The sequence below is a fragment of the Erythrolamprus reginae genome, chromosome 2 (assembly GCF_031021105.1).
Source record: "Erythrolamprus reginae isolate rEryReg1 chromosome 2, rEryReg1.hap1, whole genome shotgun sequence".
Classification (NCBI taxonomy): domain Eukaryota; kingdom Metazoa; phylum Chordata; class Lepidosauria; order Squamata; family Dipsadidae; genus Erythrolamprus; species Erythrolamprus reginae.
This window is the reverse complement of record NC_091951.1, coordinates 2429606-2447378: the sequence shown is the minus strand read 5'-3', so window position 1 is coordinate 2447378 and position 17773 is coordinate 2429606.

The window sequence follows — 17773 nt, the reverse complement described above, 5'->3', positions numbered from 1 at the left end:
TGGCAGTGAGGGAGGGAAAGAAAGAAAGAAAGAGGGGGAGAGAAAGGAAGGAAGGAATGGAGGGAGAGAAAAAGAGATGGATGGAGGGAGGGAGGGAGTGGGCAGGGAGGGAGGGAAGGAGGAAGGAAGGAAGGAGAATTTGAGTGGGTGGGTGGAAGGAATGGAGAGAAAGAAAGAAAAAGGGGGAGAGAAAGAGAAAGAAAGAAAGGGGGAGGGAGAGAGAGAGAGGGGAGGAAGGAAGGAAGGACTGAGGAGGAAGTTTGGGTGGGTGGCAGTGAGGGGAAAGGAGGGAGGGAAAGAGAAAGGAAGGAAGGAATGGAGGGAGAGAGAGGGAGGGACAGGGGGAAGGAGGCAGGGAGGGAGGGAAGGAGGAAGGAAGAAAAATGAAGTTGAGTGGGTGGGTGAGTGGAAGGAATGGAGAGAAAGAGAGAAAGGGGGAGAGAAAGAGAGAAAGAAAGAGGGAGGGAGGAAGCAAGGAAGGAAAGAGTGAGAAGGAAGATTAAGTGGGAGGGAGAGAGAAAAAAGAAAAAAGCGAGGAGAGAGGGAGGGAGGAAGAACTGAGGAGGTTTGGGTGGTTGGGTTGGTGGGAGCGTGGGAGCGTGGGAGGGAAAGAAAGAGAGGGAGAGAGAGAGAGGAGGAAGGAAGTTTGTTTGGGTGGTTGGGTGGGAAAGAAGGAGGGAAAGAAAGAAAGAGGCGGGAGAGAAAGATAAGAAGAAAGAAAAAGAAAGAAAGAAAGAAAGAAAGAGGAGGGGGAGGGAGGGAGTGGAGGGCGGAAGGGCTGAGGAGTAAGTTTGGGTGGCTGGCAGTGAGGGAGGGAAAAAAGAAAGAGGGGGAGAGAAAGAGAAAAGAAGGAAGGAACCAAGGGAGAGAAAGAGAGAGAGGGAGGGAGGGAGTGGGCAAGGAGGCAGTGAGGGAGGGGAGGACAAAGGAAGGAAGGAAGGAGAAGATGAGTGGGTGGGTGGAAGGAATGGAGAGAAACAGAGAGGGGGAGAGATAGAGAAAGGAAGGAAGGAAGGAAAGAAAGAAAGAGGGAGGGAGGGTGAGGGAGGGAGTGGAGGGAGGAAGGACTGAGGAGGAAGTTTGGGTGAGGGAGGGAAAGTAAGAAAGGGGGAGAGAGAGAAAAAAAGAAAGGAGGGAGGAAGAAAGAAAGAAAGAAAAGGAATGAAAGAAAGAGAGAAGTGAGGGAGGGTTGGACAAAGAAGGAAGGAAGGAAGAAAGGAGGGAAGAATTTGAATGGGAGGGAGGGAAAGTAAGAAAGAAGGAAAGAGAAAGAGAGAGAAAGAAAGGAGGAAGGGAGGGACAAAGGGAGGAAGGGAGGAAGGAAGGAAGAGGAAAGTTGGGTGGGTAGGCAGGAGTGAGGGAAAGAAAAAAAGAAAGAAGAGAGAGAGGAAGGAAGGAAGGAAGAAAGGATGGATGGACGAAGTTGGATAGATGTGTGGGAAGGAGGAAAAATAAGAAATAGGGAAAGAGAAAGAGAGAAAGGAAGGAAGGAGGGAAGGAGGAAATAAGGAAGAAAGGAAGTATCGATGGAGGAAGTTGGATGGGTGGGTGGGAGGGAAGGAGGGAGAGTAAGAAAAAGGAAAAGAGAAAGAGAGAGAAAGGAAGGAGGAAGGAAGGAAGGAAGGAAGAATGGATGGATGGATGGAGGAAGTTGGATGGGTTGGTGGGAGGGAGGAAAAGTAAGAAAGAGGGAAAGAGAAAGGAAGGAGGAAGGAAGGAAGGAAGGAAGGAAGAAATAGATGAGAAAGAAAGAAAAAGAAAGAGAGAAAGAGAAAAATCCTATTATTTTTTATTGTTCCATGACATGACCACCAAGCATCGCCTGCTGAATCCCATGAAAATGAAGCCACCACCCCCACCTGGTCACATGGCTAGTAAGCCCCTCCCACCCAATCACATGACCATCAAGCCACAGCCACAAAATAAGCCCCACCCACAGAGTGGTAGTAAAATACTTGGGAAACACACACACACACACACACAGAGCTTTGGAACCATTATTCCCTGAGTAATTAAATTGGGCAGATCTGTTGAGGTGGTTCCCCTCCTTCTCCTCGGGATTCCTCCTCCAAAGGATCTGAGCTTCATGGATCCCTATTGGGACTCCCTACCTGCCACGGCTGCAGCCTTGGAGACCTCGACCTCTTTTCTCCCTCCGTCCTTCTCCTCCTCGATCTGGGGGAATAGGCGGCATTCAAGACATGGGCCAGAGTCTTCATGAGGCTGTAATAGTCATAGTGATTTGGGATCCGTATTCTGTTCCTTTTCCTCTGCGTCACCAGTGGGGCTTTCTGGGTGCATCTTCTGCGGCCTTTGACAGAAAAGACCTTCTTTGAAAGAGAACAGAGAAAATAAAGATCTGGAAAGTTTCGTTCCACAAAGAAATCGGGGTCAAAGGCTTCATCTTTTGGCCTTTCTTTGGGCAGATAAGCGAAGTTCAAAATACTGTGGATGTATTTGAGAAGTCTGCGCTTCTCCATTGGATACCCTTCAAAAGTTGTGAGGATCCAGACTTTCTCTTTAATGAGTCCCGGCAAGCGCAGAAATGTTAAATGGAAAGGAAGAATTCTGTCCCAAAGGGGATCAAATTCCATGAAGTGAACAAAGACATTGACTTGTCTCCACTTAGAGAGGGCATCCCTGAGATAGGCTGTATATCCTGTTGGTGAGAATCGTTGTGATATAACAACACAAATTCCATTCCTGACAAGCACAGGAGGGAAAGTCCTCATGAAATTCATTCCCTTCTCTGTGTCTGAAGCAAAGAGGCCAATCAGGGTCCATCTGAAATGGAGGAGCAGTTGGACAACGGCTGGGTAGAGGATTCCTTCTTTCTGTTGCGTATGGTGGAAAAAGGGGAATTTGCTTTTATCACTCAGAGCCTCTGAAGCAAGTCCACGTTTGATCTGAAAAAGCAATGAAAATGCTCTGTCGTATTTGGGGTCAGATCAAATCCAAAATATTAGATTTTAATAAATCCAACCTGCTTGTCATGAATGTATTAGAACAATTTGTAGTTAGACATTGTTTGAAATGTTAAAGACAGAATATTAGCCAGATTGTATAAGAAGAATGAAAAAGAATAAATTTTAAAAACTATAAACATTGTGAATAATATTACTGTACCACCTCTACAATTTACCAGAGAAGGTGGGTCAGACTAGATGACCACTGAGGTCCCTTCCCTCTCTATCATTCTATAAGTCTCCTGAATAAGAAGGGGGGTCAGAGTAGATGACCTCTCAGGTTCCTTCCATCTCTATCATTCAACTGGTGTGTGTGTTTATGAAAGAGCAAACTGTCCCATTCTTTCCTTCCCAAAGTAGCATTTTGTAAGAACCGTTCTGATTGGATGGTGGCAAAGTGTCCCATGTGGCCAAAAGGCTGTGGCTGAAGGTGGATTTGTGTGACTAAAGGGCTGGGGGCCTTTGGGCGAGGGAGAGAAGGCAGCGGCCGATCAGCTGCGGCGGAAGAAAGAGCTTCGTCCAACTTGCGGAGGCAAAACGTCCCATCCCCCTCTCTGAAGCCCCAAACATCAGATGGATGTAAGAACATGGCGGAAACTTTGGCCTCTTATGCTTTGATAGTTGGGGTTGAGGTCCCTGGAGAGCTATGATGTTTTCGCACCACTTTCACTCAGGCCCTTTCTCTGACTGAGCTCCTTTGATGATGAAGGTCCCAGATTCAGTCTCAGAGAAAAGAACCCCCGGTAAGGAAAGGTGTTACACGCTCCATTGGCTGAACAACTTGTCTACCATGTCATTTCCCAAAGACCGTAATTTTTGAACTTGATTAATTATCAGATAATTATTATGACAAAAGAATCCAAGTCTTGTTCACAGAGTATACAATCCAATGTGTAAGTATGATAATATCATTTTGTTAGTGTAAATTAGTGAGTTCCAATAGGTATTTAGCATGATCAACATGTGTACCTATAACAGAACTTAAAACACAATAAAAGAATTGGAAGGGACCTTGGAGGTCTTCTAGTCTAACCTCCTCCTCATTCAGGGGACTGTATACTCTTCCAGACAAGTAGCTGTGTGGTCTCTTTTTAAACATCTCCAGTGTTGGAGCACGCACAACTTCTGGGGCAAGTTATTCCACTGATTAATTGCTGTAAGAGTCAGGAAAGTTCTCCTTAGTTCTAGGTTGTTTCTCTCCGTGATTAGTTTCAATCCAATGTTTCTTGTCTTGTTTTCCAGTTTTTGGAAAATAGGTCAACCCATCCCCCTATTCTTTGGGGCAGCCCCTGAAATATTGCACACTGTTAATAGGTCACTGTGAGAAAAGGAAAAATAATGACACAGGAGCCACGTGAACAGGAACAGATGTTTACTATCTCGTTACTCAACGAGAGTCCAACTCAGGTAGAAGGCAATTGACATCTTCACAACTCCATTTTTATACCAAATCGACAATTCATACGTGACTCCCAGTATACCGAACACTCCCATAAGTCATGATGTGAGCAATGACATATGTTCTTCATGTGGTTTGTCCTCTTACTTAGGGACTAGCCCCAGTTTCATATCCTGCTTTTCATACAATGAGCTAAAAATACAATATTTGTTCATAATACTGGTTCACATGCATGGTTATATAATGGTACAGAGGGAAGGTCATTTGAGTATAAAAGACAACTTGGTATCACAATATGGCTTCACTTTGATTCCCTTCTTTACACAATAAAAACCATCTTTACATTTTCCTCTCAGTCACTCAAAGTCCTTTTCATTCAACTAGACATATTCAATTCCTGCAACTGTTCTTCATATGTTTTAGTCTCCAGACCTTCATCATCTGAGTCTCTACATTGTTTTAATAATATTGTGATCAAAATTGGATGCAGTATTCCAAGTGTGGTCTTGCCAAGGCATTATAAAGTGATACTAATACTTCACATGATTTTATCCATCTGTTGATGCAAATGTTTTTGGCATTTTTGGCTGGTGCCAAACATTGTTGGTCCATTTTTAAGCGATTGTCCACTAAGACTCCAAGATCCCTCTCATGGTTACTACAATTGAGGCAGATTTCACCTAATATGTAAGTGTACATTTGGTTTCTCTAGCCTAAGTGTAAAACGTTAAATTTCTCTACATTGAATTTCATCTTGTTAGGGTTCAAGTCTATCTAGATCCATCTGGATCTTCACCTTATCTTCTGGGATGCTGGCTATTCCTGCCACTTTAGTGTTGTCTTCAAATTTCATGATTTCCCCATTTCTCCCCTCATCCAAATCATTCATGAATTTGTTGAAGAGTCCTGGGCCTAAAATGGAACCTGGGGGTCCCCCACTGCTGGTTTCCCTCCAGGCAGACGTAGTTCCATTGAGGACCACCGGCTGACTCCATCTGGGCATCAGGCTGCCTATCTCACATAGTTTTAGCTTACCAAGAAATAGGTTGTGGTTGACCTTGTCAAAGGCTTTCTGAAATCCAAGTGCTGTATACTATGTGCACTGCCTTTCACTGGTCCACTAGTTTAGTAAATAAAATAACATTTATTTATGATCTGTTTTTTTTTATCCAGCATTAGTCCTAGTAAGTCATTCATATCTATACTGAATAACAAGGGTTCAAATATGTATCTTTCCTTTCCCTGCTTGATAAGCACAGATCCTCCTTCTTGTGGCCCCATTGAGCCCAAACCTCCCTCTCCAACAAGGGCTGGGATCAGGGCCAAGAGGCTGAGCTCCATTTGGAGGGCAATTCATTTTCTCCACCCTATTTCTCTGTTCATTCAGTCAAATGTTGCACTAACATCTAGAAAGCCTGTAAACCTTGTTTTTCCTCACTGATATAGATTAGATATTTCACGACCAATTTGAGCCAATAGATGATCATTAACTTATGCATTGTTTCTTATAAAATCTACATAGCTTTTAACTCTACTTAAAACCTTCTGGTTCTTCTGCAAGGAATGCATTTTTCTCAAGTTTAACTAAGAGGATCATGGCATATATTTTAGCCACAATATCTGCTAGTCCATTTGGTCCATAATTGCCAGAGTCCTTTTTATTGCATATTTTAGTTACATAAAATGCGACTATTGCCAACTTCAATCCGAGTGGATAGGGCAGGTCTTGTCTTCTAAAATGAAGATGCCAACAGGGGCCCCAACAACTAGAGATATTTTTGGATCAATTAACTAGTTGGTAGAATGTCTTCTCCAGAGATGGTATTGCTTGCATCTCAGGCCTTTTATGATCTCAACATGAACATAATGGGTAGAACATTGACATTTTTGCTAATATGGAGGAAATCAGTTCCTGAATTCCATGCAGAACAGATGATTGCATCTATTGCTCATCTACCATCACCAACCACTTACTTTTATCAGATGGAAAAAAGCACAAACAAACCTGTGGGACTTTGTAGGTGCCTCCTAACATTGACATCTGGATGGAGATTTCCATTCTAGCTGCATCAAGAAGAGCCAGAAGGTTGTCCTTCCTTCCACAGCCGTAGTTGGGGACATTGGCTTCTCCAGCGGAGAGAATGTCCAGCAAGGCATCTGAAGTGTGGAAAGTGCTCATATAGTTTTCATGGATATTGCAGCCAAGTGTGAGGTTGTGCATGAACTGGGGAGTCTTGTTGATCAGTTGAATGTTGAAAATGAAATATAAGGCAAATAAAAGACCATATATATCCCTATTGTAAAAAATATGTTATTATAATCAACAGCAACAACAAATACTTCTTTTAATATACACTACTCAAAAAAATAAAGGGAAGACTCAAAGAACCCATCCTAGATCTGAATGAATGAAATATCCTCATTGTTCTGTACAAAGTTGAATGTGCTGACAACAGCATGTGAAAAACAACACAATCAGTGTTGCTTCCTAAGTGGACAGTTTGATTTCATAGACGTTTGATTGACTTGGAGTTATATTCTGTGGTTTAAGTGTCCCCTTTATTTATTTTTTGGAGCAGTGTATAATCTTCCACATGCCTAGTGAACCAAAAGCAATGATCAGTTACACAAATATGGAAATCGACTGAGGTGCGGCAACTATAACTGATTCCATAATTACTTCAAATAAAATTCATTAATCAAATGATAAATTAAGGATTGAACAGAGAGAGGAAAATAATCTGCAGCCCTTTCAGATTTTTCTCAGACCCCTTTTTGAGTCTCTTTCACAAAATCAGACAAAAATGAGAAGCCGTGGAAATCAAAATCATTCAAGAAATTAAACATATTCACAATATAGGAATAAAGGAGGAAAAGACATAAAATAAGGAGAGTGTTAGAACAGAGGGAGTGAAACTCCATCACCCTGAATGACTTACAGATCAGGAAAAGAAGGAGCCACGTTGAAAAACAACTTTGTATGCAGTGTTTCAAGTCCACTGATGACTATACCAATGAGATGGTCTCCTGGGCTGTAAAGACTGTGTGGTTGTTTTCCATCCTGGTGCTCCAAACTCAGTGGGCATTTCCTTCTCAGCTTCCCGGAGACTGGATGGGAGAAAAGCAGCACCACAACCAGAAGCAGGAGGTCCATCATCAATGGGGTCAGTCAATCAATCTCCTTCTTCTTCCTAAAGAAGAATTCAAAGGATTTTCAAAAGGTGGGACATGATCCAGTTGTTTTCCTGATTGAAACACAGCTTCACCTGGAAAGGAGAGAGACGTACATGCAAGAGACTCTGCCTGTCTCCAAACTCCCTATTTCTCTGCCCAAAGTCTCCCCTGGAGGATTCAGCCCAAGAGCAGAGCTGAAACATTGATGGTAATAATTCTCCCTCTCAGGAGAGATCCCTGGATGATTCAACTTTAGGGGGTTCTCTGGAGAGGAATGAAAGGGAAATAATCCCCCTATGGCACCTAATGGCAGGGGCAGAGATGGAATTAAATGGGTCATCTCGAATTGAGAGGTTTGGGAGCTCCATGCTGGAAACTGACCCCGGAGGGAATACACGGCAACTGCGGCTGAAGAAACAAATAAATCTGACATTTGTGGGCACGGAGACAAAATCCCAGGGGCCAGTTAATGCCAGAGCATCTCACAGGTGTGAAATAGCTGCCTGCTGAGTTAAAGCCAACATGGATTGAACTTTATTTTGAAAGTTAAAGCTCAAAGGCTCCACACAAAAGGGCTGATGCAATTTTAGTGAAACACTAGTTACCAGAACTTTGCAGAGTTAAAAAAAACTTTCTGTCTCTCACATACACACACACACAAAAGGGCTGATGCAACTTTAGTGAACTTTGATCTTTTAAAAAACTTTGCAGAGTTTTAAAAGAAACATTTCTCTCTTTGTCTCTCACATACACACAAACAAAGACATGCACAAAAATGAGAGAGAAGTTAGAAAAAATACTGGCTAGCTTAGCAACCTGAAGAGGAGTGGACCACCAAATAGAATTGCCAAAATGTTCCCAAATATATCCCCAAAATGCTGGAAATGCAAAAAGGAAATAGGTTCTTATTACCATCAATGGTGGACCTGTAATAAAGTTAAGATACATTAGAAAATGATAGAAAAAAATGATAAAAGAGATTGCACTACAAGAAATAGAAAAAACCCCAGAATTTTATTTGTTAGGCAAAACCAAGAGGAAATTTATTTAGTTGTACATATTTTAACAGCGGCTAGGATAGTTTATGCACAAAATTGGAAGGTGGAAAATATCCCCCAAAAAGAAGATGTAGTAAAAAAAAAATTAGACTGTGCAGAGATGGATTTGATGACAAGAAGGCTGAATGACCAAGAAGAATCTGAATTTTATTCTATTTGGAATAAAGTTTATAAGTGGATAGATAAAAATAAAAATAAAAACTGAATGTTATGAGAAATGTATGAATATATTAAAATGACTTTATAATTTTTCTTTTTTATTAACTTAATTTTATGTTACTAGAATGTTGAAACAAAATTCTTCTTTTCATCTAGATTAATATGAATGAATTAAGAATATATTCTTTTTCTGTATTAAAAATTAACTTCTAAGAAGAGAGGGGTAATTGTAACCCCCACTATGTGTTTAAATGTTTGTACGTTTGTTTGTGTGTGTTTCTTTTATGAAAATTAATACAGTTTTATATATATAAAAAAGATGAGTGGACTTCAACTCCCAGAATTCCACAGTCAGCATATACAGACCTTCCTCCTCTGGGCCTTCCCATGCTTTAGCTGTCCTTCTTGCTGCCTGTAGGGGGAAGTCTGGGCTCTGGCCTTTAAATACTAACTGGCCTCCTCAGGCAGTGAGATGGACAACTAAAGCTGGCAAAGACCCATCTGGGTTTTTTTTTAGGCCCTTTCGCACAAGGCCTTTTGAACATGTTTGTTTGAAAATGAATGAATGAATGAATGAATGAATGAATGAATGAATGAATATAGGAATGTGCAGATGTGGGCACATGTAAAACTACATTACCCAGAGTGCCATTTCACTACATTTCCCCTAATGCAATATCTTTAAGAAACATGTCTCAATTCAATCTGACTATTTCTGCCTGTGGTGACTTTTTGGGGTCCGAGGATGGCCACAGATTGGGATGAAGGGAGGCCTTTCCCCCATCCTGCCTTCGTCCCTCCCCCTCCCTCTGGGAAGCATCTGGAAGGGTTTGGGGCCTTTTGTGGCCCCTGTGAGGAAACAGCCTTTCCGTCTAGAGGCGCCTTGGGGGCATCAATACAGGTGGCCCTCAACTGATGACAGTTCCCTTGGAGACCGTTTGTAGAAAGAAGAGACACAGGACCATTGTCCACCCTTATGACCCTTGCAGCATCCCCAGGGTCATGTGACTGACATTCCAATGCTTTGCGGCTAACTCACACTTGTGACGGTCACAGTGTCTGGGACTGACATTGTTGTGTTTGGGCCTGAGCCGGCTGCTGCTCCCCCGTATGTGAGAGATGCGTCACAGAGCGATTGTGAAAGCATGGCTGACAGCCAGGAAAACTTGGCCGACAGCCCAGAGGATTTGGCAGATAGCTCAGAAGAGTTGACAGACAGCCCAGAGGAGCTGGCAGACAGCCGAGGGGACTTGGCAGGAAGCCCGTCGGATAGCCTCTCTTCTCGAGATTCAAATGCCGAACAGATAATCAATATGTGTAGCCGTAGAGCAATGCAACGTAGGGCTCAATTACAGGATTATCCAAGGTGATTATGGTGTCACCTGTGTTTGGGTGTGGTCCACAGAATGAGGGCTGGGTATGGTCCCCATAATGAGGGCTACAGTTACAAAAGGGAACAGAGGCAGAGGCAAACCGTGGACGTTTATCTGTGTGGTTTGGATGGCTTTGCTGTTCCCTGTTTTGAGATCTTTGCTCTGTGGTTTTGGATTCAACCCAGCATTTTCAGGCAAGTGGGCATTGGAAAACCTGTGAATCACGGCTTCTATCGTGCCTCGTGACTTTGGAGAACTCCTGGAACTTTCCTGCTACATGAACTTTGTATTTGGTTGCTTTTTCACTTCCCATGCACTTTGTATCTATCTGAACTTTTGCTTGGCACTGTGGTTTACTCCTGAAGAATAAGGACATTTTGTTTAGTTTTTCCTTTTGTGTTTAATACAATTGTGCTGTTTATCATTGCCCGTGTGTGTCTGACCTTCTTTCCTGGACTCTTAATTACCGCCTGAGCCCCGTCAGGCAGAACACACATGATCCCCTTTTGGGACCTCCTGACAAGTAGAGTCTATGGGGAAGCCAGGTTCACTTCACATCCCGTGTGAGTCACTCCACAATCGCAGTGATTCACTCAACAACTGTGGCAGGATAGGTTGTACAATGGGGCAAAATTGGCTTAACAATGGTCTCGCTTAGCAACAGATAATTTGGGCTCCACTGTGGTTGCAAGTCAAGGACCACCTTCATGGTGGACATAGAAAGTCTGCAGAGATGTTTGTGAGATGCAAATTCAAAAAAATCAAACCAAAGTAAATCACTTTTTCCGCGACCTTAAATACAACAAGCAATCTATTCAATTCAACTGAAAATCTATTTGAAATCTTTTAGGTGGAAAAATAACAGTCAGAAAGTAGACGAATGTGGCTGTGTAAACATTTCCTGATCTGTCGGTTTCCCTGAGCATTTCTAATCTACCTGATCAATGGTTGCACTTTTTTCCCTGTAAGGAGAAGCTTCTGATCGTCCGAGCAGAAATAGCAAAATTGGATTTTTATATGCACAACTACACACAAAGACATGAAATTATATTTAATATTATTCAATGTAGGTGTTTCAAGTAAAAAGGCCCAAGGAGTCCAATTTCTGTCTGTCCTCTGATATTGATAGGACAACAACAGAAAAATCTCCAACTATTTGCACAAAAGGAAGAGCTCTGCAAAAATTTGGAACAAAGAACTTTTAGATAGCAACCATGCCTTTTCTTCCAGAATTTCATATTAAATTCTCTCTTTTAAAAAAAAAAAGTTTATTGGTTATATACATTAAAAACAGGGTACAGAAAAGTAAAGGGAATATATATAATGTACATTCTAGCAATTATAGTTTACTTATATAGCAGACGTGATTGGGGAAAGAGAGGGAAAGAATAGGGAAAGGGATTTAGAAAGAAGGGAAAGAAATACAAGAGGAGGACGAATAGAAAAATAGGGCAAGAAAAGAGTAGTAAGAAAAGTGTGGGGGGCCAGGGTTGGAGCTGGGGCTTCTATGTTTTGCGGCCTGTGGTTTAAGCATATAGGTGGTATAGATTTTCCTGAAGTTTTATCCACATGTATTTGACATAGTTGCTAGTGCCATCATTTATCAGTGATTTATGAGTTTGTTCATTCAATTTCTTTGTAGTTCAAAATTTGTGTCGATCGATGTTTACATTTTATTGTTTCAATTTGGTATTATGATTCATGTCTCAATAGTCTGTCCCCCCCCCCCAAAAAAAACAAATATTCTATAATAGTCATGGTTTGACATAACATGGGTTTTTATTGATTAGCTCTTGGGCCATATCTTGCGTCATACCGAGTCTTCGGAGAGGGGCGGTATACAAATCCAAATAATAAATAAATAAAATAAATAAATATCAAAGTGCAACGTTCCATAAATTACAGTGATACCTCTTCTTACGAACGCCTCTTCATACAAACTTTTCGAGATACGAACCCCGTGTTTAAGATTTGTTTGCTTCTCCTTAAGAACCATTTTCACCTTACGAACCCGAGCTTGGGTGCGTGGGCTCTCTTACTGTGCATGCGTTCTCTTACTGCGTGTGTGCTCTCTTAGTGCGCATGCGCTCTCTTACTGCCGCAAGGATTTCCCTGCCTTGTGACTGCCACCGATGGGATTTCCCATTTGCTTGCCGCCCCGCCAGGATTCACCACCTCTTTTTGCTTGCACCGGCAGTCCTGAGGTCGGGAATCCCAACCGTGGCAACAACCCACGCTTCGGCCTCAGACAAGGTTCCCTGGTTCTCACTCTGTGCTGGCGGTTGCTGCTGAAATGGAGGCCAAAAATGTTTTCCTTCACTCAGCGGCATCTTGACTGGTCCCTCCAGTCCAGACCCTGCTGTATCTCGGGCAGGCGGTGGCAGTTGGTGCGACTCAGCGGAAAGCAAATGCCGAAGCCATCTGGAGCGGGACGTCTTCAGGAGGGAGGACGCTTGAGGGGGGATGCTTGAGACTGTCCTTGAAAGATGCCGCCAGGAAGAAGGAAGCGGAGTTGGTCCCAAAACCTCGTGTGCGCTGCAGCGGGGCAGCTCTGCCTGGCCAGGCTACTGCTCCTCCCCTTGGAGCTCTCAACGTAGCAGGAGAGCAAGTGAGCGAACAAGAGAGATGAGCCACGGTGTCCTGGTAGCAGCCAGGAAAGCGAGCGTGAGAGAAAAACGAGCCTTCTCCGGTTGTTGTTGGGAGCTCGGGCGGGAGGAGCAGTAGCCTGGCCAGGCAGAGTTGCCCCGCTGCAGCGCGCAAGAGAATTTGGGACTAACTCCTCTTCCTTCGCATGGCCAGAGAAGGCTAGTTTCTCTCTTGCACTCACTCTCTTGCTGGCAAGAAGAACACCGTGGTTCGTCTCTCTCGCTCGCTCACTTGCTCTCCTGCCGGCTACAAAGACAGTGAGGCATGGCGTCAGGACTTTCTCCCCACGGTGTCCTTGTTGCGGGAAGGAGAGTGAGCGAGAGGGAGAACCGAGCCTTCTTCGGATGCCTGAAAGAAGAGGAGTTGGTCCCAAATTCTCATGTATGCTGCAGCAAGGCAGTTCTGCCCAGCCAGGCTAATGCTCCTCCCACCGGAGCTCCCAATGACCATCGAAGAAGGCTCATTTCTCTCTTGCGAGGTTGGGGGGCAGGAGAGAAGAAGAGGGGGGAAGAAAGAGGAAAGGAGGGAGGGAAGAGAAATATAGGGAAGGGAGGAGTGGAGGGATTCAGCCGGTTTATTTATTTGTTTTTCTTTATTTGTTTTGTCAAGTACGTATTGGTGGTATAAAAAGATATGACAATATTTATATACATGATACCAGTAAAAGAGAAACATTAGGACAGGGGACGGAAGGCAGTCTGGTGCACTTATGCACACCCCTTACTGTTCTCTGAGGAATCGGGAGAGGTCAAAGTTTCGGGGGTTAGGTGATGATAGGTCAGGTAGTGAGTTCCTGTCATCAACTACTTGGTTACTAAAGTCGTATTTCCTACAGTCAAGTTTGGAGCGGTTTGCTTTAAGTTTGTATCTATAGTGTGCTCGCGTGTTGTTGTGGTTGAAGATGAAGTAGTTTTTGGCAGGAAGGACATTGTAGCAGATGATTTTATGGGCTATGGTTAGGTCGTGTTGAAGGTTTAATGGAGTCAATCCTATTGAAGCTGGTTCTCCCTGTTTCGCTAGAACCATTTAATTTTATGCCCAGTTCGGGAAACCATCTGAATTGCCTTGCCCTGGCCCCTTCTTCTGGCCTCCCTTGCCTGGCCCTGCCCTGCCTCACCCCTCCCCTTCTGAGTCCCCCCTCACTGAGAAAACAACCTGTCTCAAGATCGCAGAAAGGGTACCGAGCCCAAGGTCCTGGGATCCCCTTTTGCAGCCTTCCCACAAGCATAGTCAACAGGGAAGCCAGATTCACTCCACGACCCTGATAGAAACGGAATGGTGGTGAGAAAGGTCGTAAGGTAGGGCAGAATTCACATTACAAATATCTCCCCTCACAACAGAAATGCTGGGGTCAGTTGTGGTTGTAAGTCTAGGACTCCCACTAACTACTTTTTTTATGCCATGTCCGGGTGTCTGATCTTTGTCTCCTCCCAGCTCTGAACTCAGCCTAAAGGATCCTCTGATTTCCCTCTTCTCCTGATGGGTCTCCCTCTTTCCCTCCTTCCTTCCTTCCTTCCTTCCTTCCTTCCTTCCTTCCTTCCTTCCTTCCTCCTCCCTTGTGTTGACAGACTCAATGGGGGAGGGGGGATCTGGCAGCCTCTCTTATTTTCTCTAAGTGATGTCTCACCCCATTCCTTCCTCCCTCCCTCTCTCCCTTTCTTCCTTCTTTCCTTCCTTCTTTCTTTCCTTCCTTCCTCCCTCCCTCACTTCCTTTCTTCCTTGCTTCCTTTTTTCCAGTTCCGGTGGGGCAGCAGGAAGGAGGGAGGAAGCTGCAGCTCCCCGGACAATGGGTGAAACATCTCAGATATAAGGTGATTAATTGTGTCACTGAGCATGTTTCTAGCAGTTTCGATGGGGTGCATTACCCCTGTCTCTGGAGCCCCCTGCCCGATGTCTCTCCATGGCGATAAAGAATTTATACTAGCCACGGAGATATCGGGAGTTAATCAGCTGGGTCGCGGGAAAATGGCGGCCGCCCTAAGGAGTGACTCACATTGAGAGATCGAGGAGGAGAGAATAAGCTGAGGCGGAGACGAGAGGACGAGAGGACGAGAGGATGAGAGGCGATTGGCGTGGATGGTGCTGGATGGAGGTGGTGTTGCCTGAGATAGCCTGAAACAGCCCAGGCCCACTGGATGGACCAGGGATGCTAGGACGCTATTTGGTGGGAGAGCTCAGCATCGGAGGGTTTTCCGGGTTAAGGGCCTGCACAGAGAAGTTGGACCGGCTGCGGACTGGGATGGGTGGGGTGATATGTATGGAACGAATGACTGGGGTGGGTGGGATGGTATGTATGAGATGAATGGGAATAGTATGAATGAAAAATTTGGCCTACCTGGCAATGGAGATGCAAGAGGGAAGAGGGTGCCTAGGGACAGATATGGCGAGAGCCACGGGTCTAGCCATTCTGGAGGAAGAAGAGATCACTGCTTAAAAGCAATGCCTTGTTGCGGCCTCATGAGCTCAACCCCGGGTACTGATGACGAGTGTAATCCGGGCCCTGGGCTCAGGCTGCTGCTACTTAATGCCAGGTTGGTGGTAAATAAAGCTCTCCTCATCCGGGATTTGATCCTGGAGGAGGAGGCCGACCTGGCATGTGTGACTGAAACCTGGCTGGGAGTTCCTCTCTCTGAAATTTGCCCAGCTGGGTTTCAGGTATGGCATCAGCCATGACCCCAGGGAATGGGGGGTGGAGTGGCTATCATAGCCAAGGAGACTTTTTGCCTACGTAGACTCGTTGTTCCTGAGATTGCGGGTTGTGAGTCCCTCTTGGTGAAGTTGGACCTAGAGGTTCAGGTGAGCTTGTTGCTCGCGTACCTGCCTCCCAGCTGCGTGTCAACAGCCCTGCCTGTGCTGCTTGAGGAGGTAGCCTGGTTGGCGGTGGAGTTCCCCAGACTTATTGTCCTGGGGGATTTCAATCTACCATCACTTGGCGGGTCCTCAGGGTTAGCACAGGAGTTCATGGCCACCATGACATCCATGGATGTGACTCAAGTCACGTGGTCTGACTCACGAGGGGGGGGCACGCACCCAACATAATATTTCTCTTGGAGCAACTGAGTAATGGTCTGAGACTAAGGGGCTTCGATGTCTTGCCTTTGTCATGGTCAGACCATTTTCTACTGCGGCTTGACTTCATGGCTCCAATCCTCCCCTGCAGGGAGGCGGAACCAACTAGGTGGTTCCGCCCAAGACGCCTGATGGACCCTGAGGGCTTTCAGAAGGCACTTGGGGTTATACCCGATTCACTTGTCCACAGTTCAGCAGAGTCTCTTGCCGTGGCCTGGAACAGAGTTGCACCAGTGGCTCTTGACCGGATTGCACCGTTGCGACCTCTCTGTGGCACTAGAACCCAGAGAGCTCCTTGGTTTACCAAGGAACTACGGGCGTTGAAACGCCAGAACAGATGTCTAGAGAAACGATTGAGGAAAAAGTAAATCCAAGTCTGATCGAATCCTTGTAAGAGCTCATATTGAGACTTACAAAGTGGTGCTCAAGGTGGCAAGATGCGCGTACCATGCTGCCTTGATTGCATCAGTGGAATCTCGCCCAGCTGCTCTGTTCAGGGTAACTCGCTCCCTTCTCAATCAGGGGAGAGTTGGGGAGCCCTTGCAGAGCAGTGCCGAGGATTTTAACTCATTTTTCACTGATAAAATCACTCGGATCCGGATGGACTTGGACTCTGATTGGATAGCAGAGTCGGCTGACAATGAGTCAGGTCCAATTAACAAGATTAGAGGAACCAGAAGAAAAACTTTTAATTTTGGTACCTGGAGTGGAAGAACCTGAAGAGCCTGACCTATTTTCACTGAAAAAGAAAAGGAGAAACTTACACAGTTAGGGGGTCAAGAATGGGGAAATGGGAAGTGGTATTTCTGGCAGTCTCAAAATGGGCGAGCAGTGTGGTCGGGCGGTAGGAAAAGCAAATAGGATGCTTGGATGCATAGCTAGAGGTATAACAAGCAGGAAGAGGGAGATTGTGATCCCGCTATATAGAGCACTGATGAGACCACATTTGGAATAATACTATGTTCAGTTCTGGAGACCTCACCTACAAAAAGATATTGACAAATTTGCCGATAAATTTCCGGTCACAATTCAAAGTGTTGGTTATGACCTATAAAGCCCTTCATGGCATCGGACCAGAATATCTCTTGGACCGCCTTCCCAGCGACCGATTAGGTCCCACAGAGTTGGCCTTCTATGGATCTCGTTGACTAAGCAATGTCGTTTGGCGGGTCCCAAGGGAAGAGCCTTCTCTGTGGTGGCCCTGACTCTCTGGAACCAGCTCCCCCCAGAGATTACAACTGCCCCCACCCTCCTTGCCTTCCGTAAACTCCTTAAAACCCACCTTTGCTGCCAGGCATGGGGGAATTGAGATGTCTCCCCGGGGCCTATACAATTTTTTTGTATAGGGGTTTTTAAAATGTTTTTTAAATTATTAGATTTGATATGAATTGTTCTATTTCTGTTGTGAGCTGCCCCAAGTCTACGGAGAGGGGCGGCATACAAATCAAATCAAATCAAATCAAATCAAAAAAATAAAATAAAATAAAATAAAATAAATAAAATAAATAAAATAAATAAAATAAATAAAATAAATAAAATAAATAAAATAAATAAAATAAATAAAATAAATAAAATAAATAAAATAAATAAAATAAATAAAATAAATAAAATAAATAAAATAAATAAAATAAATAAAATAAATAAAATAAATAAAATAAATAAAATAAATAAAATAAATAAAATAAATAAAATAAATAAAATAAAATAAAATAAATAAAATAAAATAAAATAAAATAAAATAATAAATAAATAAAATTGAACGGGTCCAAAGATGGGCTACAACAATGGTGGAAGGTCTTAAGCATCAAACGTATCAGGAAAGACTTCATGAACTCAATCTGTCTAGTCTGGAGGACAGAAGGAAAAGGGGGGACATGATCGAAACATTTAAATATGTTAAAGGGTTAAATAAGGTCCAGGAGGGAAGTG